The sequence below is a fragment of the Papaver somniferum genome, chromosome 8, assembly GCF_003573695.1.
Source record: "Papaver somniferum cultivar HN1 chromosome 8, ASM357369v1, whole genome shotgun sequence".
NCBI classification, from domain to species: domain Eukaryota; kingdom Viridiplantae; phylum Streptophyta; class Magnoliopsida; order Ranunculales; family Papaveraceae; genus Papaver; species Papaver somniferum.
Genome location: NC_039365.1, coordinates 17,933,775 through 17,939,774, shown reverse-complemented (window position 1 = coordinate 17,939,774; position 6,000 = coordinate 17,933,775).

The window sequence follows — 6,000 nt, the reverse complement described above, 5'->3', positions numbered from 1 at the left end:
ATTACTTTATTCAAAAATTTCTCAAACTGGAATTGAAGAGGGTTTTGTTGATTTAATTTTTTAAGTGGCATTCTCAAGTTATGAAAAATCATTATTCCCGACTGCACAATAACATGTCGATCAGGCATGGTCGTCATGACTGTATAATAATAAAATGACGACTTTTAATAGTCAATCAAATATCGTCATGTAGTATTTATTTTAACCATGCCTAGTAAGTATTATATGACGTCGTCAAAATTATGGTTTCAAAAACATGACAACTAAAAGTAAAAATGAAAACCGAAAAAATGATTTTCTAGTGGTTGTTGGTCGTTAGAGTCGAAAATGTATCAAAGTTACAACCATATCCTAGTCGGAAAGTTAGGTTTTAAAGATTAATTACAAATGGAACACAGAAAAAAAAAGTTTTTGACAGTATTGGTCGCATGATTTGGATTTTCATAACCTGACGACTAATCGCATTCGTTAACTAGTCGTCAAGGTTTTTGGATGAATATTATGGCGACCCTGTGAGTGTTACTTTATATTCAGAGATCAAAAGTCTTCATGATATTTATCCATGTGAGTGTCATTGGCCACTAGACAATATTGCAACAGGCAAGAGAAGACTGGACTTTGCAATGTACAACCATCACGGTTGGACATTGAAGTGGCCTATAGGCCAAAGCCGAAAATACAGCCATCACGGCCCTTCACTGGACCTGACTCAGAAAATGCTTAGCCATCACGACTGGACATTGGAACTGGCCTGTGAGATAGAACTGAATGTACAACCATCATGACCGTACAGTGCAGTTGGCTAGGGTAGTAATGTGCATCCATCACAGTCTTGGGACTTGGTGAAGTCATTTTGCTCCCCTAGTTAGAGTTTTAAAAAATGTCTTTAAAACATATATAGGGATGGGTAGTTGGTTGAATATGCATATGCGGATCATGCACCAAGTAAGCTTCATAGATTAGCCGAAAGAGTATAAATGATGTTTAGGCCTCATTTATAGCTGTATAGCCTAGCCAATGGAGCATATTAAGCATGGGAATCACTATGCCATCTGCGTACCAAATATGCATCACTTGTACGCATTTTGATGGAACAACCTATACGGACTAGACCATTACCATTATTGCTTGGACACGGCATTGAAAATGCCTGTCCCTTCGATGATGAAATACGGTATGTGCTTGGTCCCTTTAGAGTAGGGAAGGATACGTAGGCATCTAAATGAGTTGCAGCATTGTCGGTCCAACACTTTTTCGCTCATATCATCTAATTGTGAGATGATTGCGGCATATTGGCCCCTCATATCATCTGGCTCGGTATTGTGATGCAAGAGATGACTTTGGCCACACTTGATGAGGCTAGTTGCATGTCATTCACTATATGCTCATTCTGCCTATCAAGCTACACGTTGTTGGCATATGCACCAATTGAGAATTAGGTATGGTCAAGAAAGTAAGCTACATAAATATGCAAGTTACAGAGCTTGCATAAGCCTAAGGAAAGTATGGCATGTTCCTGATTGATGCACCCTTGACACGAGCAAGACAAGTGCATGCTCTCAGCAATTCCTAAACGATTTAAAAAGGTGGAATTAGGCATACGTTCAACTCCTAAGAATTTTCCTTATGCCTTGATGATACTCGGGAGCCAGTGATGCATGCAAGATGCATCGGCCATAGCCTCTATGGATACAAACCCTTCACATAACAAGGCTTAGTTGGAACAGTGTGGAAGCTAAGTTAGTTGCATCATGCCCCACGAGCATGCTTGCAAGGGCACATGAACGTGCATTTGCCTAATAGTAAGACCCGATAAATAGCATCATCATTATGGCACATAGGGGAAGTTATGGCCTGCACGCCCCTGACGCGCTAGGTGTAAATTTTCCAGTCCGTCACATATACCTTTGTTGATGAAGTCCTAATAGCTGTCTCCATATGAAATGAATTATTACTAACATTAATATAATTTTATTTACCTTTTTGGATTAAAATTATTAATCAAAATTAAATTTTCTAGCAGTAAAATAGTTTTCATCTGGATACCAAAACCCTTCCTCTGAGATTAATATATTTTTTCCGTTGTTCCATGCTCTATGAAAAACAATCATTACAAAAATTAAAGATGAAACAACCTGTAAATGTAGCTTCTATCTCGAAATTTTCCATTTCATTTCAATTTGAAAAAAATGCCAAACTTATTAAATCAGAATATAGATTTGGCTATGAAGAATAGTCTAATGGACTAAAATCTATCAGCCAAGATAAATCATTAAGTTAAAGAAGAATACAAGTGCTTACGTGGTTCATCATTGAAAACCTAACTACATCCATAAGGTTTGAGAAAATGATAATCCCAGTATGATTTGAGAGTGTTATACAAGTATTAGTACGTTTCATTTAACATTGATCGAATCGCCGCATGACATGAGCAATTTGCAGTGTCTTCTGTCGCTTCTGTCGTTAATGAGTCCTTCGTTTTCTGTACATTTTATATTAAATCATCCTAATTTTAATGTTTAGTCCCTCATTTTTGAAACACCCATAATTTAGTCCACCCGAATTTAGATTATTTTTTTAACCCCCTCAATGTTAAAACCTGACTCCGCCTCTGGCAATTGGAGCCTTATGTCACTTTGCCGCATCGAGCCTCCTTGCCTAACAGAAACTTATGGTTAAGATGGTATCAAAAAATAAACTAATCGTCTAGATTTGGACTAATCAAATTGGTTTGCCTCCAGTAGCTTTGTGCCACTTTAAAGAAGAGATGGGCTTGGTTTGGGAGTGGCCGTGCTACTTGGGTTTTATAATATGGGTTCCAGGACCAATAAAAAAAAACCGGTGCTAACCAATTTAGGGTTAGAGTTTATAAAGAGGTTTTTTTTCTTTTTCCAAACCTCTTGTTAGCCCCTTGTTCGAAAAGAGAGAGACTAGTTTTAGGGTTTTCGTGAAAAAGCGGAGCAACAGCCCATGGTTCTCAAGTAAGATTTCCTCATCATTTTCTGTTGATTTCTTATCCATTCATGTTACTGGTAGATCTCACTGTTCCTATTGTTAGTCCTTAATCTTTGTTTTTTTTATCCTCTTGTTAGCCCCTTGTTCGAAAAGAGAGAGGGACTAGTTTTATGGTTTTCGTGAAGAAGCGGAGCAACAACAACCATGGTTCTCAAGTAAGATTTCTTCATTATCTTCTATCGATTTCTTCTCCATTCATGTTACTGGTAGATCTCACTGTTCCTATTGTTAGTCCTTAATCTTTGTTTTTTTCTCGGAAATCATTTAGGCTTTATCGTTCTATTTTAAATAGAGAAGGGATGGGAAACCTGAAGTCAGAGATGCATCTCGTGAAGCCGCTCTTCGGTATGATTCTATCGCTTTAACTTTTCTTAATTAGACATCATAGTCTCTGATATTGAAACATGATGTTTGTTGATGTAGTTCTGGTTTACTGATTTTGTATTGTATGGTTTTTTCAGTGAAGTCAAGGAGAGAGTTAAGAAGTCCAAGGATGAGAAGAAAGATAAAAAAGTAGAAGTAATATCCAAGACACAGAAGACTCAGGGTAAAGTGGCCAAGGGTGCCCAACCTAAGGGAGCAAAGCTTGGTGGTGGTGGTGGAAAGCGTTAAGCAACGTTGTTCTGCTCGAAGAGACACTGGGAGTTCTGTTATTACTATTTTTAGAAAAAACTTTTATTTTGTTATCTTGCTTAATTTTGAAAACAGAGGATCTAATCAGGCTAAATTTTATATCTATCCTGTTTGTTTCTCGTTTTTGCATGAAAATGCTGGATCAGACTGATAAACCAAGTGTATTGACATTATTGGGTTTAGATAAGTTTCTCAATTTTGTAGTTTTTTCCTGCTTATTTATGCTTAGTGGGGATGTATTTATGTTGTACTTGGACAGAGATTTATTTTGCCGAAGTTCCAACTTTATGCCTGGAGGGTTTCCTACAATATTTTTAACACATTCAAGTTTTTTAAGGATTGGAGGCAAAGCTCAAGGGGAAAAGGTTGGAAGCTTCGGTTATACATTTTGTAGGATTATCACCTCACTTTGCTTAGTAACATGGAATGACTTGTATGACAACCTTGATGACTATCACTTTTTAGTTCAAAGGTGTTGATGATGGTTTTTAGCTTAGGGTCAAAATCGTAAAATTGTACATCTGACATGACGTCACTATGACCATTAGCACATTTATTGAATCAATCAGCATGCCTACGTAAGAATTACCGGGGTACCCATTTTTTTTTACATGGGTCATGTTCCACGGCAGAACCCTTAACACTGACTGACATCATCTATGCCAAATCCTAATTCTCATGCTACCGGGCCAATGCATGCCAGCCACACCACTGTGCCAATGACATACCATGCCAGCCGCACCTTCGCGCCAAGGCATGCCAACCATGCCAGCCGCACCACTGCGCCAATGGCATGCCATGCCAACCGCACCTCCGCGCCAAGGCATGCCAATCATGCCAGCCGCACCACATGTGCCAATGGCATGTCAACCACCTTGCTGCGCCATACCATGTCGGCCTTCCCTATGCGGCTACCAAAACAAAGGTGTGCGATGATCAACGGCCACCCTTCCATCTTAGATGCAAATCTTAGCCGTCCAAGGTCGCCAAACAACGCATGGTAACCTTTGTCCCAAACCCTAGTTTTGGACACGCCAAACCGCGCCAAGGCATGCCATGCCACCTGTGCCAATGGCATGCACACCAACTTGTCGCGCCATACCATGTCGGCCTTCCCTATGCGGCTACCAAAACGAAGGCGTGCGATGATCAACGGCCACCCTTCCATCTTAGATGCAAATCTTAGCCGTCCAAGGTCGCCAAACAACGCATGGTAACCTTTGGCCCAAACCCTAGTTTTGGCCACGCCAAACCGCGCCAAGGCATGCCATGCCACATGTGCCAATGGCATGCCAACCACCTTTCCGCGCCATACCATGCCTACCTTCCCTATGCGGCTACCAAAACGAAGGCGTGCGATGATCAACGGCCACCCTTCCATCTTAGATGCAAATTTTGCCGTCCAAGGTCGCCAAACAACGCATGGTAACCTTTGGCCCAAACCCTAGTATTGGCCACGCCTAACCGCGCCAAGGCATGCCATGCCACATGTGCCAATGACATGCCAACAACCTTGTCGCGCCATACCATGCCGGCCTTCCCTATGCGGCTACAAAAATGAAGGCGTGCAATGATGAATGGCCACCCTTTCATCTTAGATGCAAATCTTAGTCGTCCAAGGTCGCTAAACAACGCATGGTAACCTTTGGCCCAACGCCAAAACCCTAGTTTGGCCGCGCCTAAATCACGCTAAGGCATGCCGGCCATGCCACATGTGCCAATGGCATGCCGCGCTATCCACCTTGCCGCGCCTAAGCCATGTCATGCCGGCCTTCGCTTCACGGCCGCCAAAACGAAGGCGTGCGACAATCAACGGCCGCCCTTCCATCTTAGATGCAAATCTCAGCCGTCCAAGGTCACCAACCAACGCATGGTAACCTTTGGCCCAACCCCAAAACCACGCCAAGGCATGTCGCGCCATCCACCTTGTCGCGCCTAAGCCATACCATGTCGTTCTTCCCTTCACGGGTGCCAAAACGAAGGCGTGCGACAATCAACGGCCACCCTTCCATCTTAGATGCAAATCTCAGCCGTCGAAGGTCACCAACCAACACATGGTAACCTTTGTCCCAACGCCAAAACCGCGCCAAGGCATACCGGCCATGCCACATGTGCCAATGGCATGCCATCCACCTTGCCGTGCTATACCATACCGGCCTTCCATGTGCAGTTACCAAAACAAAGGCGTGTGATGATCAACGGCCACCCTTCCATCTTAAATGCAAATCTTAGCCGTCCAGGGTCGCCAAACAACGCATGGTAACCTTTGGCCAAAACCCCAGTTTTGGCCACGCCAAACCGCACCAAGGCATGCCATGCCACATGTGCCAATGGCATGCCAACCACCTTGCC